Source organism: Rhinopithecus bieti, unplaced genomic scaffold (genome assembly GCF_001698545.2).
Source record: "Rhinopithecus bieti isolate Rb0 unplaced genomic scaffold, ASM169854v2 scaffold_32012, whole genome shotgun sequence".
In the NCBI taxonomy this organism is placed as follows: Eukaryota; Metazoa; Chordata; class Mammalia; order Primates; family Cercopithecidae; genus Rhinopithecus; species Rhinopithecus bieti.
In genome coordinates this window covers 314,992-331,894 of record NW_016814432.1, presented here as the reverse complement: position 1 = coordinate 331,894, position 16,903 = coordinate 314,992, and positions in this window count along the sequence as shown.

Below are 16,903 nucleotides of genomic sequence, written 5' to 3'. Positions count from 1 at the left end.
ACGCCATTCTCCTGCCTCAGCCTCCCGAGTAGCTGGGACTACAGGCGCCCGCCACCTCGCCCGGCTAGTTTTTTGTATTTTTTAGTAGAGACGGGGTTTCACCGTGTTAGCCAGGATGGTCTCGATCTCCTGACCTCGTGATCCGCCCGTCTCGGCCTCCCAAAGTGCTGGGATTACAGGCTTGAGCCACCGCGCCCGGCCAATCAGAGGGTTTCTTAACAAAACGGTCAAGCTGGGCCCAACACAGTGGCTTACACCTGTAATCTCCACATATTGAAAGGTCAAGGCAAGAGGATCACGCGAGGCCAGTTCACAACCAGCCGGGGCAATGTAGGGAGACTCCGTCCCTACAAAAAATGTTTAAATCAGCCAGGTGTAGCAGTGCACACCTGCAGTCCTAGCTACTCGGGATGCTAAAGTGGGAGGATCATTTGAGTCCAGGAGTTCGAGGTAATAGTAAGCCATGATCATGCCACTGCACTTCAGCCTGGGCAACATATCAAGACCACGTTTCTTAAAGAAACAGGCTGGGCGTGGTGGCTGATGCCTGTAATCCCAACACTTTGGGAGGCTGGCGGGCGGGGGGTGGATCACGAGGTCAGGATTTCGAGACCAGCTTGGTCAAGATGGTGAAACCCCATCTCCACTAAAAATACAAAAATTAGCTGGGCGTGGTGGCAGGCACCTGTAATCCCAGCTACTCGGGAGACTAAGGCAGGAGAATCGTTTGAACCCGGGAGATGGAGGTTGCAGTGGGCCAAGATCACGTCATTGCATTCCAGCCTGAGAGACAGTGTGAGACTATGTCTCAAAAAACAACAACAACAAAAAAAAAACAGCCGAACTGAATCATCTTACAATTAATTCCACTGTCAGTAAAGCCCTCCACTCACCTACTACCACCAGCACCATGCAGAGCAGACTACAAACAGATTTTTGGTGCACCACTCTTAAACTGAGCAGGCAAGAATCCCAAGATAACTTGAGAAGCATTTACCCTGTTTCACTGATCTTAAGATGCATGTGTCCGAATGAACATCTTTGAAATCCACCTTACAAATCAATGGTATTACAACATCGTGGTCAGTCAGGAGGTAGCCATGATACAGCCATGCAAAATAATATCGTGGACACTTTCTCGTAGGATTAAGAGCATCAGCATCAGAGGTTCTCAGAGTCAATAAAGTATGGTAATCTGAAAACCAGAGACCAAAGCAAACTGGAAAAGGAGGTAAAACAGAGAAAACAGCCGCCAAACCTTTATTAATATCTTGAGAGAGATAATGGAATACAATGTATTCATTTTTAAAACATACGAAAGAACATTTAAATAATTCTGGAATTTAAAATAAGGTAGCTTGCAACAGAAGGCTAGGTTGGGAAAATTTCCCAGAGAGAAGGGTAAACAGAAAAAGAGATAGAAAATAGACAAGAAAAAAATAAGAAAATGAGAGAATTGTCCAGGAGTTTCAAAAAGAGAAAATAAAGAAATCATCAGCAAAATTATTCAAGAAAAATCTCCCAGAATTGAAAGACAGTAAGTTTCTAGATGAAAAGAAGCCCACCAAGTCCCAGAAGATAAAATAAACCCACAACAAAGTGCATCCTTGTGATATGTAGGAACACTAGGGACAGAGAAAGATTCTACAAACTTCGAGAGAGAGAGAACACAGGTCTCATGTAACAAGGCAGAATATAGTGGAGCAAAACTTCCAAATTCCTGAAGTCAAATGTTTTAAAACCTAGAATTTAATACTCAGCCAAACTATCAATGAAATGAGATGATACGGTAAGGACCTTTTCAGACCTGCAGGGAAAGAGGTGAAGAAATTACCCAGATAATGGGTGGAGGCAGAACTCAAGATGGCAGATGAGTCACTGCTGTGTGGGCAACCCGGGCAGTCTGGAGCAGATCAGAAGATCCAGAAGAGATTTCTTCAAGAAAATGAAATTAAACATACTGAGAGGTATGCCCAATTGAAAGAGCTGGCATTGAATTAGTTACGAGTATACAGAAAAATAAGCAAATAGAACTGGAAGACAATTATTAACTCTATAGAAAATAAAAAAGTGCAACAGGAAGCAAAGGTAATGGCTGTGTACTGCGTGACTCAGCAAACAATAAACACTGAAAAATGAGCCAACCAAAATTAGAACTTAACTGGATGAAGAGAATGGAGAAGACTTCAATTGTGTTCTTGACCACCGAGTACAGTTGGCCCTCTGTATCCGTGGATTCCACGTCTGTGGATTCAACCAACCGATTTGGATAATCTGATTTCAATCAGATTATTTCCAATTGAAAATAGATGGAAAAACATTGTGTCTGTACTGAACATCCCACTTTGAAAGGCCGAGGCGGGTGGATCACTTGAGGTCATGAGTTTGAGACCAGTCTGGTCAACATGCGGAAACCCCCATCTCTACTGAAAAAAAAAAAAACAAAAATTAGCCGGGCATGGTAGTACACACCTGTAATCCCAGCTACTCGAGAGGCTGAGGCAGAAGAATCTCTTGAACCTGGAAGGCAGAGGTTGCAGTGAGCCGAGATGGCACCACTGCACTCCAGCCTGGGCAACAGTGAATGAGACTCCGCCTCAAAAAAAAAAAAAAAAAAAGCTATGCTCTCTAGTAGATAATCGGAAATAACATGAAAGTAAATAGAAATCCTTTAAACCATTTCTTCCTCACGTAAGATATTTTCTGATGGAATCATAAGAAAAGGGGGAAATGTACAGAAAACAGGAGGGCTTTGGAAGAAATTAGGATGATACTACAAAGTGTTTGGGGTTGGGAGCAACTATTCAAGGAATTTCCATTTCCAAGCTACCAACGGTGTATTAGTCCATTCTCACATAAAGAACTACCTGAGACCAGGCACAGCGGCTCACGCCTATAATCCCAGCACTTTGGGAGGCCAAGGTGGGTGGATCACCTGAGTTCAGGAGTTTGAGACCAGCCTGGTCGACATGGTGAAACCCTGTCTCTACTAAAAATACAAAAATTAGCCGGGTGTAGTGGTGCATGGCTGTAGTCCCAGCTATTCAGGAGGCTGAGGCAGGAGAATCACTTGAACCCAGAGGCAGAGGTTGCAGTGAGCAGAGATCGTGCCACTGCACTCCAACCTGGGCCACAGAGCGATACTCCACCTCAAAAAAAAAAAAAAAAAAAAAAAAAAAAAAAAAGAACTACCTGAGACTGGGCATTTTTTACTTTATTTTTATTTTCTGAGACAGCGTCTTGCTCTGCTGCCCAGGCTGGAGTGCAGTAGCACAATCTCGGCTCACTGCAACCTCCGCCTGCCAGGTTCAAGGTGTTATCCTCCCACTTCAGCCTCCCGAGTAGCTGGGACTACAGGTGCCACCACCACGCCGGGCTAATGTTTGTATTTTTAGTAGAGAGGAGGTTTCACCATGTTGGCCAGGCTGGTCTGGAACTCCTGAACTCAAGCACTCCACCTGCCTCAACCTCCCGAAGCGTTCGGATTACAGGCATGAGCCACCATGCCTGGCCAAGACAGAGTCATTTATAAAGAAAAAAGATTTAATTGGCTCACCACTGGCTCTACAGGAAGCCTGGCCGGGGAGGCCTCAGGAAACAATCATGGTGGAAGGTGAAGGGGAAGTTGGCACGTCTTGGCAGGAGCAGGAGGAACAGCAAGAGAAAGAGGAGGCGCTACACACTTTTAAACAACCAGATCTCGTGAGAACTCACTCACTATCATGAGAACAGCAAGGGGAAAGTCTGCACCTGTGCAGGAAACAATCACCTGCCACCAAGTCCCTCCACCAACACTGGAGATTACAATTCCACATGAGATCTGGGCGCAGACACAGGCCCAAACCACAGCCAACGGAAAGCCACAAATACACCGCTGCAGTAACTTACTGTGCAGTTACTATGTCCAAAACCTGGGTGAATGCTTCCCACCATCTGAGGTTCTCTTCAGCCCTCCCCCGAGACTATCAAGTCACCAGCAACCTTCACTTGCCAAGCAGGGTGCCCACGGCTCTGTCCTAGCCTTCCGTGACCTCTCAGCAGCACTGGCTTATTGAACAACTCTCTCCTTCATGGAACACTTTCTGTCCTGGCTTTCTGACACCATGTTCTGCTGGTGATGCTCCCTTCCCATTTCCCCAGCATACCCAGCCACCCTACCCTTCTCTGAGCTTAGCTAGCCACAGCAGACTCCTCGTGATCCTCCCGCCGCTATTCTTGCCTGTCTCAGATCATTCTCCACTCAGCAGCGAGAGTGGATCATTAGAAACTTAGGTCAGATCAGACCATCCCTCCCCCTTCTTTTCACTCTTTTTTATTTGTATAAATGTATAGGGTACAGGAGTAATTTTGCCACATACATAGATTGTGTAGTGGTGAAGTCAGGGTTTTTAGGGTATGCATCACCTAAATAATGTACATTGTACACATTAAGTAACCTCTCATCATTCACCTCCCTCCCACCCCCTTTCCCTTCCAAGTGTCCACGGTCATCATTCCACACTCTGTGTCCATGTCTACACATTATTTAGCTCCCACTTATAAGTGAAAACATGTGGTATTTGTCTCTGTGTCTGACTTGTTTCACTTAAGAAAATGGCCTCCAGTTCCATCCACAGTAGAATACATGGTTGCAGCAGAATACATGATTTCATTCTTTTTTATGGCTGAATAGTATTCCATTGCATCGCATCCCTCTTAATATGCTCCTATGGCTTCCTACTGCACTTAAAGGCAAGCTCCTTACCCCAGAGCCTACCTAGAGTTGCACCATATCGGACCCCTTTTCCCCTCCAGACGCTCCCTGGCTGTGGTCACCTTGCTGGCTGCCCCTTGTCTTCCAGCTGTCAGCTCACACACCCCATTCTGAAAGAGGCCTCCCCATCACTCACTCTCACATCACCTGCTTATTTCCTTCCTGGCACTTACTACAAATTGGAATTCCTTTGTGTCCGTTTACATACATGGTAATTGCGACTTCTGCCCTGTGATGCAAGCTCCATGAGGGTAGAGACTCTGTCTGTCTTGCTCAGGGTCTGGCTCAGAATTAGAACTAAATGAATATTATTTATAATCAATCAATTAGTAATTAATTAGAGGAAAAAATAGACTGAGAGACAGAATAAAATAAAAACAAAAGACCCTAGAGGAAACAGATAATGCACACAGTAGAAGAGAGCTTCAAAACTTTCTAAACTACCTCAGAGACATTACAGTTTACTCATCAAGAAAGAAAAGAAACACAAGATGCTCACCAAAAAAGTAGAGAACAAAATAAATCTTGAGTTTTTAAAATATAATTGACAAAATTAAAAATTCAATAAAAGAGCTAGAAGCAAAACACTGATCTCTCAGATTATAAATTTAAAACGCAGAGATTTAGAAAAAATCACTTAAAAGTTAAGAGACTTAAAAGATCAATTCAAAATCCTAATATCCACTTATGTTCCAGTAAAAGAGAACAGACAACATGCGATAAGAAAACTATTGCGTTTTTCCAGAACAAAGGAAAGATGTGAATCTCCAGGAATCACTAAGTCATGAAAAGGGTAAGTTAAAATGCACACACATGGCCGGGCGTGGTGGCTCACGCCTGTAATTCCAGCACTTTGGGAGGCTAAGGCGGGTGGATCACGAGGTCAGGAGTTCAAGACCAGCCTGGCCTAGATGGTGAAATCCCACCTCTACTAAAAATACAAAAATTAGCCAGGCATGGTGGCAGCTGTAATCCCAGCTACTCAGGAGGCTGAGGCAGGAGAATCATTTGATCCCGGGGGACAGAGGCTGCAATGAGCCGAGATCATGCCACTCACCGCACTCCAGCCTGGGAGACAGCGTGAGACTCTGTCTCAAAAACAAAACAATGACAACAACAGCACACACATACACAACCCTAGAGCTATCATCATAACATTTTAGAATGCCAAATATAAAGTTTCCAGAAAGATTTAGTTTCCTACAAAGGAACCAAAATCATGTTGGCATTCGATTTTTAGTCAGCAATGTTCGATGCCATAGGACAATAAAGTATTGCCTTTAAGTTTTGGAGAAATTTTATTTTAAACATAAAAGGTTATGTCTTCCTGAGCTATCAATCAATAATAAGAATAAAACCTACATATTAATGTATAAGCAAAGACTCTGATATTTATAACATAGTGATCTTCTCTGAGAGCATGACTCAAGTGTACACTCCAGCAAAACAACAAAGGAGTGCAAGGAAGTGACAGACACAGTAGTGTTAACCCAGGAGAGAGTGAAAAGACACCGTAGGGTGATAGCTGTGCAACAGCTAGAAAAAAATAGATCCAAATTAGAACCTAGAAAAATTAGAAAATTCAGCAAGCTCTAAACTAAGTGTATTCATAAAGAAAATTGATTCCCTGCAAGAAATTTTATCACTTAAAAGTTGATAATGTTAGTTATAACATGGATGCATAAAATAATAAAAGTAGGCCGGCACATATCTTTAGTCCCAGCTACTCAGGAGGCAGAGATGGGAGGATCACTTGAGCCCAGGAGTTCAACTCAGCTTGTAAAAAATAATAATAATAAAGGTAAATAGTTAAATTATGCTGTCCCTCTTCCTGTCTCCTAAAAATCACTCTTGTTTTTTGAGAGTTCTCCTCTCTTAGGTACCTGAGTTTGTAAGCGTAGGACCTCATTTCCTTCTCTAGTTATACAATCACATTACATGGTTCTTCATTGAACAAATATTTATATAATCTTATTATAAACTACGGATATTGGCTTTCAGTTTTTAGAATCAACCTGTAGGCAAAGCATAAAGGACACATATGGTTATAGAAAACAATATGTGTTGTAAACCTAGATGTTGAAATGATGACAGCAGCCAAGAGACAGATGGAGCTGGAACAGTGAAGGGAAATGCAGGGGAACCAATTTTCTCATTTTACAGAGTGAGAATTCAAGGGAAACTCTAACCAATAGGTCAGGATGGGAAAGTCCAAAAATACTACTTAAAGCTACAGTGGTAGCCAAGAGAGGAACTAAAAATAAAATGTGACAAGCAGAAACTAAAGAGGGGGAAAAGAAAGAAACATAAAGTAATCATTGTTGTAATGGGGAGACAATAGACACTGTCTAAAAATTATAAATCAAGGAACAGAGGTAAAATCCCATCATTTTGAATGTGGCAGTAACTACCAGAAGAACCCAAAAGATAAAGTTTAAAAAGTTGTATCTCTAAGGAGAAAACAGGCTGAGGTAGCTGAAGAAAAGGAAGGCTTGGGCTTTTTTTTTTTTTTTTGGTGTCTCTCTCTGTCACCCAGTCTGGAGTGCAGTGGCGCGATCTCAGCTCACGGCAAACTCTGCCTCCCAGGTTCAAGCAATTCTCCTGCCTCAGTCTTCCAAGTAGCTGGGATTACAAGCATCTGCCCACATCTGGCTAATTTTCATATTTTTAGTAGAGCTACGAGGTTTCACCATGTTGGCCAGGCTGGTCTCGAACTCCTGACCTCAAGCGATCTGCCTGCCTCAGCTTCCCAAAGTGCTGAGATTACAGGTGTGAGCCACTGTGCCTGGCCCTGGACTTTTCCCTTATGTCTTTCATACCATTTTAAATATCTCTATACCATTACCATGAGAATGTATTTTTCAGTAAGTTAAAACATAAATGCAAAATTAATGTGCAATTTAAAATTAAGATAATAATTCTCTAGATATGAGTTAAATACCTTCAGGACTGAAGTTCATCATGGACCAGATGATCTGTAAGATCTCCAGATCTAACATTCTAAAATATCTGGAAAGGCTATGAATTTAACTTCAGAAACTGCCAACATCATCTCTTCTGGAAGTACATTGCCAGTGCTCCTGACCCCAACCTTATAAGCAGAGGTAGTCTCCAGGAACATTTCTACTCCCTGCTCTGATTTAAAATACCAGCGAGAATCTCTTTTGAAAACAATCCACAGGACAATACTTTCCCTAAGGTCAGCTTTAGGAGAGGTGGTTCTCTTTCTTAAGAGCATTTATTCTGCACTGTCACATACTGTAAAGTATTCCGTTTGATGCTCACAGTACACAACTCTGAAAGGCGGAGACAATGTGTACTACTACTTCCATTTAACTTAGGAGGAAACTGGGCCCCAAATATGTAAGTTACCAGCCCAAAAGTTCTTCGCACTAAATAACAAAGACAAGAGCTCCAACATGTCTCTGACCCCAAGTACTGATCTCTCCATTAACCTGGTTGCCTCTAGCATCTTCAAAAGCCCAATAATCTAAGACAGACAAATAAGCAACAGGTATATGAAAAGGTGCTTGGCATCACTAACCATCAGGGAAATGCAAATCAAAACTGCAGTAACATATCACTTCAGTTCTGTTAGGACATTATCAAAAAGACAAGCAATAAGAAGTGTTGGTGAAGATGCAGAGAAAAGGGAACCCTTGTACATTTTGGTGGGAAGGTAAATCGATAAAGCCATTATGGAAAACAGTATGGAGGTTGCTTTAAAAAATTAAAAAGGGAGGCCGGGCTCAGTGGCTCACGCCTGTAATCCCAGCACTTTGGGACACCGAGGTGGGCTAATCACCTGAGGTGGGGTGCTCGAGACCAGGCTGACCAACATGGAGAAACCCGGCCTCTACTGAAAAAAAAAAAAAAAACACACACACACACACACACAAAACTTGTTGGACATGGTGCATGCCTATAATCCCAGCTACTTGGGAGGCTGAGGCAGGAGAATCACTTGAACCTAGGAGGTGGAGGTTGCAGTGAGCTGAGATTGTGCCATTGCACTCCAGCCTGGGCAACAAGAACGAAACTCCTTCTCAAAAAAAAAACAAGAAAAATTTAAAAGGGGGCCAGGCACGGTGGCTCACGCCTGTAATCCCAGCACTTTGGGAGACTGAGGCGGGCAGATCTTGAGGTCAGGAGTTCAAGACCAGCCTGACCAACATGGTGAAACCCCATCACTACCAAAAATACAAAAATTAGCTGGGTGTGTTGGCGTGTGCCTGTAATTCCAGATACTCAGGAGGCTGAGGCAGGAGAATCACTTGAACCCAGGAGGCGGAGGTTAAGTGAGCCAAGATCGCACCACTGCACTCCAGCCTGGGTGACAGAGTAAGAAAGGAAAAGAAACAGAGTGGAATGGTGGTTACCAGTGGCTGAGGGGAGGGGAGATGGGGAGATGTTGGTCAAGGAGTACAAATTTTCAGTTATGCAAGATGAATAAGTTCTAGAGATCTCATACACAGCCTGGTGACTACTGTTAACAATACTGCTTTGTATACTTAAGACCTTAAGTGTTCTCACCACACACATTAACTCTTTAGAGAATAGAAAAAGAAGGAACACTATGCAGGCTCGTTTTGTGAGCAATGGCAAGCTTGGTATAAAAACAATGTAAACAAGGTCAATATTGGAAAGAAAAATTGAAGGTCAATCTCCTTCACGAACATAAATGCATGAATCCTGAACAAAATATTAGCAAACTGAATCCAACAATTAAAATTTTTAAAAAATGACCAAGTTGGGTTTATTCCAGGAATGAAATTTAGATCATTAGAATATACATTAATGTAATAAAGCTTATTAGTCGGAGAAAAATTATGTTGTGATCTTTTTTTTGAGACGGAGTCTCATTTGGTCACCCAGGCTGGAGTGCAGTGGTACAATCTTGGCTCACTGCAACCTCCGTCTCCTGGGTTCACACCATTCTCCTGCCTCAGCCTCCCAAGTAGGTGGGACTATAGGCGCCCACCATCACGCCCGGCTAATTTTTTGTATTTTTAGTAGAGATGGGGTTTCACGGTGTTATCCAAGATGGTCTCAATTTCCTGACTTCATGATCTGCCCGCCTTGGCCTCCCAAAGTGCTGGGATTACAGGCTGAGCCACTGCGCCTGGCCTATGTTGTGATCTTAATTGAGATGAGTAAGCATGTGATAAAATTCAAAACAACATTCAGTTGTTTTTTCAGACAAAAAGTAAAAAAATAAAATCACACACTAGAAACAAAAAGGAATGTTCTTAACATGATAAGCGCATCTTCAAAGTAATGAGCAAAAAATGGGTTTTTCAATTGTGAAATACTAACACATACTTTTAAAAATCAGGCATAATAAGATGTTACACAATCCTCAGTTCTACTCAGTGCTGCATTGGAATTCTAACCTGTGCAAAAATAAGAATACAAGCAAAGATAAGGAAAATAATACAGATTCAAAAAATATATGTCATTATATGCAGGTATTATGTTCTACACAGAAAACTTCCAGTTATCTATACTTAGTCCATTCTCATGCTGCTAATAAAGACATACCCAAGACCGGGTAATTTATAAAGAGGTTTAATTGACTCACAGTTCAGCGTGGCTAGGGAGGCCTCAGGAAACTTACGATCATGGTGAAAGGGGAAGCCAACACGTCCTTCTTCACATGGCAGCAGGGAGAAGAAGAATGAAAGCTGAGCAAAGGGGGAAGCCCCTTATAAAACCATCTGATCTCATGAGAACTTATGTACTATCACAAGAGCAGGATGGGGGGAACCACCTCCGTGATGCGGTTAACTCTACCTGTTCCCTCTCGTGACGTGTGGGGATTATGCGACTATAATTCAAGATAAGATTTGGGTGGGGACACAGACAAAGCATATCACATACATTATTAGAAGTAATGAAAGAGTTTAGTAAGTTTCCCAGGCATAAAATCAACGTGTGCATCAATTGCATCAACTGCATTTCTAAACACCAGCCAAAAAACAGGTGCAAAATACAATTTTAAAATATATTATTTATAGTAGCAACAACAAAATAAGGTACCAAAGAATAAGTCTAGTGAAAGAGATACAAGACCTTTTGGCAGAAAGTTATAAAACTTTAGTGAAAGGTCTTAAATAGGACCTAAATAAAGAGAACAGCATCGCTTTTTCCATGGATGGGAAAATTCAATATCTTAAAGATCAATCAATTCTCCCCTAAACTTTCATATGGATTCCATGTAATTCTTTCTTTTTTTTTGTTTTTTTGTTTTTTGTTTTGTTTTGTTTTGTTTTTTTGAGATGGAGTTTTGCTCTTGTTGCCCAGGCTGGAGTGCAATGGCACAATCTTGGCCTATTGCAACCTCCACCTCCCAGGTTCAAGCGATTCTCCTGCCTCAGCCTCCCAAGTAGCTGGAATCACAGTGCCCACCACCCCGTCTGGCTATTTTGTTTCGTATTTTTGGTAGAGGCAGGGTTTCCCCCATGGTGCGCAGGCTTGTCTCGAACTCCTGACCTCAGGTGATCCACCTGCCTCGGCCTCCCAAAGTGTTGGGATTACAGGCGTGAGCCACTGTGCCCCGTCAATTCAATGTAATTCTAATAAAAATACCAGTAAGACATTTCATAGAACTTGGCAAACATTCTAAAATGTATAAAGAAGAGCCAATGACCAAAAGCTGAGACAAGGGAAAGTGTTTTGCCAGAAATGACATATTATAAGTAATTAGATTGTGTATTATTAGCATGAGGATAAAAAACAGACCAACGGGAACAAAAAGAGAACCCAGGAACTAATCCACACTTAAAACAATGATATATGATAGATCTAGTATTGCAGATCAGAGGGGCTATCCATACAGAAAAAAAAAAAAGTGAAAACAGATTTCTGTCCCATACCATACATAAAAATCAATTTCAGGTGTATCAGGAACCGAAACAGGAAAAGCAAAACTTTAAAACATTTAGAGAAAATACAAAAGAATATTCTAATGACCTGTGAGTAGGGAAAGATTTTTAATCAAGCAAGAACAATACAAACCATAAAGAAACAAATTAATAAAACTGACTAAGAAAAAGAATGCTATTGAGTAAAATCACCATTAGGAGGGTAAAAAGATAAGCCTCAATCTGAGAAAACACTCGTTATTATAACCAACAATGAATCATTGTAAAGAATATGAAGAGTATGCTACAGAATAAGAAAGAAAAAAACGAGATGTACAGAAGGCTTAAACATGCATATCTGTGAAAAGCAAATATGAATGGCCAAGATATCTACAAAGACATACTCAACCTCAGTATTAATCAGGGAACTGCAAATTAGAATGACAATAAAATAGATTTTCAAAAACAGAAGCCCAACAAAATCAAGCATTGCCAAAAGTTTAGAACCACAGATACTCTCATACATTCCTGGCAGGAGTTGGCTCAACCACATTAGAAATTAGCATTACTTCATGCACCAGATACTATTAACTGGTTTGCTCAACTTCTATTCCAACTTCTCCTAAGGTGCCTTCCTATATTTCAAAGGGCAGAAAACTAAAAAACCCCATCTGCAAGACACCCTTATAGCTAGGGTTCCATATACGATTGAAGTTTGACCCATCCAATGTTCTCAGTGAGACTTAAACTGAGTTAAATGAAGAGAGAGAGGCAGGGCTGAGGGTATTCGTTTTACTGGCAGGGATTAAAATGGTGGTTTCCCAATTTTAGAAGGTGATTTCAGAGCTGTGTTTGGTTCTGGAGCCGGCAGGTCTGACAGTGGCTTCTTGATTTAGCTGAAGTGGCCCCTAACTGTGCCCAAGGCACTGTGGCTTTGGAGTCAGATTGTATTGGCAGCTTTCCAATTCAAAACATAGCTTCCCATTGAAGGGAAAAGTGGCAGCTTTCTTGGTGGCTCAGTGTGGCTTTGGTGTGGCCTTGGGAATTATCACCAGAAGTTCAGTCTTGAGTCTATTGCTTTAACCCTCCCAACAATTCTGTAAACAATCAATCATCTATCATAAATCCCTTTCTGCTTTAATGAATGAGGGTGCATTCTGCTGTTTGTCCTCTACCTGAATCAATACACCAGCAAAGTTGTACTTGTATATACTATGCAGCCCAACAATTGTTCTCCTAGGTATAGACCCTAAAGAAACTCTTGGATATGTAAACCACAAATACATACAAGAATACTTATTGCAGCACTGTTTGTAATGAAAAACTGGAGACAACACAGTATCAAGAGTAGCATGGCTAAGTAAGTGGTAATATAATAAAGAGAATACTACACAAATATGAAAACGAATAACTTATCAGTGTGGATAAATTGCAAAAATAATGTTGAGTGAAAATAACTCACAACAGGCTATACACAGTATGATTTGATTTATATAAGTTTAAAACTAAACAATATATTATTTGGAGGCATAAACATATATATGTACCAGATAGATAGATAGATAGACAGACAGACAGATATTTGGAGGTACGTTGGTATATATATATATTTGGAGATACATTGCTGTATATAAATAAATATAAAGAAAATACAGGAAGCATTTGACACAGAGTTCAGGAAAATCACTACTTCTGGTAGGAAGAGGCAGGGATGTTATCAGAAAGGGTTATACAGGAGGCTTCAAGAGTACTGGTGGTGTGTCATTCCAAAGCTGTGAATGTGGGCTGGTATTCATTCAAGTTTGCATGTATATCATATACTCTTCTGTATATATAATTTATTTGATAATTTTAACCATGTTAAAGAAGAATAAAGAATGAGAAGGCAAGAAAAAAATGAAAGTGTTAATACAACCAACCACATAATTTCAATTGTCCTAAAGATATACCCACACATAAATGAAATGACTAAAATATGAGGTTATTATTGCATATATATTTATATTGCATATAAATATATATGCAATATTTATATTATTGTATAAAGTATGAGGTTATTTGAAATAACAAGAGATTGGAAATAACATAAATATTTATAAATTTGGAACAATGGTACCTTCAACATAGTGAAGTAGGGTACGGTCGTAAAGTATATGAAAAAATTCTATCCATTGATGTGGTGTGATCCTCAGTGTGTGTTCAGTGAAAAATTCATGGTGAATAATAATGAGATTAACAGCCTTTTATTTTAAAAAAGAAAAAATATATAATATAATGCTATTAAATAATATAATAGCATAATATAATAGTAATATATACATATAAATGGCCTTTATTTATACAAAGAAATGTTAAAAGAATTCATTAGAAATGACAAAAATGATTACCTGGTCAACTCTGGACACATGACCTATGAGTTAGCCCTGCTCTGCAAGGAGCAGGTTTTTAAAATAAAAGATAAAAACAAGCAAAAAATGATTACTTACAGGAGAGCGGCAGAATTGAAAAAAAGAGATTAGAGACAAGCTTCTCTAAGTATATGTCTTCATATAGTTTTAATTTTTAAACCATGCAAAGATTTTTACATACTCAAATAATAAACCCTATGGGAAAAAAATGAAGCAAATCCTGGAATTGAAAACAAACTAAACTAAATAAACCTAGTAATATTGTAAATAACCATCCAAAGGAAAGAGCTCCTTCGAGGGACTTTGAAGTTAGTACTTTATGCATGCTTGGTGGCATACTTCTGCAGAGCAATCTTAAATTTCATTTAGCAGTTCTATTGCTAGTAAAAATATTAGTATGCTATTTTGAAGCAGTCTCTATTTCCCTCTCTTTCAGAGATAATTTTATCTCTCTCTCAGAGAGAGAGAGAAGAAGAGAATGCAAACAACTAATTATGGTAATATTAGGAACTAAAATAACAGTATAGAGAGAAAAGAGATACACGGAAAAAATCAAAGGTGTCAAATAAAACAATGCAATGTTGAATTGTTAAATTTGGAAATACCGTTACAAACTCATAATCTTTCAGCTACGTATTTCCTCTCTCTGCCCACTGAAAGGGCCTGTGAAAACTCAGCAGCCATGAGCACACACAAAGCACACGTTTTGGTAACTAAATACCATTTTTCCACTGAAAGGACGCAAAACTCCTTGAAGAAATGGCTAACCCAGGTGTGGGTTAAGGAATGCAGAACATGAATCTGGGCCATCTTGTGGCAGAAACTAAGAAAATGTTCAAAAATTGTAGGGTCATGTTAAAAGGACCCACAAGCAAGCTCAAAGAAGCTTCCACTGGACGCATTTTAGACAATTTCATAAAAAAACTACAATGACTGTAATTGAATAAAACACACTGAATATATTTTGAAATCCATGAGCCCATAATGACAACAGAGTGACTATTACCTCAACTTCTGGCTCTGAAAATTGCAATTAAAGGGAAGGAAATAACAATTTATCTAGCATGTACAGGCAAATGCTAGCTAACAAATATAGAAGGAATTGTAAAATTAGAATTCCTTTTTTTTTTTCTTGAGACAGAATCTTGCTCTGTTACCCAGGCTTGAGTGCAGTGGCACGATCTCGGCTCACTGTAACCTCCCAGGTTCAAGTAATTCTTGTGCCTCAGCCTCCCAGTTGCTGAGATTACAGGTGCCTGCCACCATGCCCAGCTAATTTTTGTAGAAAATCACCAGTAATTGTTTTCTCATAATTGATCCAAGCAAAAATAATCAATGGATGCTAAAAGCCTTAAATACAAGTTGATGATGGTGAACTAGTTTTTCCCACAATAGCTAAGAATTATCCCACAGATTACTCCCCAGTCTCAAAGGTGAAAATGTAACTTTGCAATGGAGATAGCTGGCTGTCAGCACCTTAAACCAATAATAAATCATAGCATCACTAATAGTAGGACACTGGTCAGTATGTGCCTCCTTATGTGGCACTGTATGAAGTGTATAGCATCCCCCATGAGGTTTCTCACCAAACAGGTTTAGTTTTAATCTAAGTAAGCCTTCAGTTTATTGTAACTCCCAGATACAGAACACAGGAGACAGAGGAACAAGACAAGTAATACTATGAAAAACCCATCAGACAAATCCAGAATGTGGACATTCTTAAGTAGCCCAATCTCTCTTCATCAAGTCGACATACTTGGGAGGAGGGGAAGGGAAGGAATGATTGTTCTAGAAAAAGAGGAATGCTCTTGATTAGATCTTGTTTTGAACAAACCAGATATATAAAATACTTTGGGGACAACGGAGGAAATCTTTTTTTTGGAGATGGAGTCTCGCTCTGTCTCCCAGGCTAGAGTGCAGCGGCGCAATCTTGGCTCACTGCAACTTCCGCCTCCTGGGTTCAAGCGATTCTTCTGCCTCAGCCTCCCAAGTAGCTGGGACTACAGGCGCGCACCACTACGCCTGGCTAATTTTTGTATTTTTAGTACAGACAGGGTTTCACCATATTGACCAGGCTAGTCTTGAACTCCTGACCTTGTGATCCAAGTGCCTCAATCTCCCATAGTGCTGGGATTACAGGCATGAGTCACCACACCCGGCCTGAGGAAATCTTATACACTGGAGCATAATTATTAGTTGAGTTAGGTGTTATATTGTTATCATGGTTATGCAGGAGAATATCATTTTGAGAGATATATGCTAAAGTATTGAAAGGTGAAGTTTCTTGAGGTATATAACTTTTAAATCTTTAGAAAAAATAGTATATATGTGCATATACGTAATGTTATCATATGAAGCAAATATGTAGTAAAATGTAAAAAAAATTGTTAAATATGGCCAGGCACAGTGGCTCACACCTCTAATCCCAGCACTTTGGGAGGCCAAGGTGGGTGGATTGCTTGAGCTCAAAAGTTTGAGACCAGCGTGGGCAACATGGTGAAATCCCGCCTCTACAAAAACTACAAAAAATAATAATAATAATTAGCTCTGTGTGATGGTGCATGCCTGTACTCTTACTCCCAGCTACTCTGGAGGCTCAGGTGGGAGGATCACTTAAGCCCAGGAGGCAGAGGCTGCAGTGAGCCAAGATGGCGCCACTGCACTCCAGCCTGAGCAACAGAGCCAGAACGAGGGTTCTGAGTATAGATATATGTATGAACTAAAGAAAGCAGCCAGGCGTGGTGGCTCACACCTGTAATCCCAGCAATTTGGGAGGCCAAGGCGGGCAGATCACCTGAGGTCAGGAGTTCAAGACCAGCCTGGCCAACATGCTGAAACCCCATCTCTATCAAAAATACAAAAAAAATCAACTGAGTGTG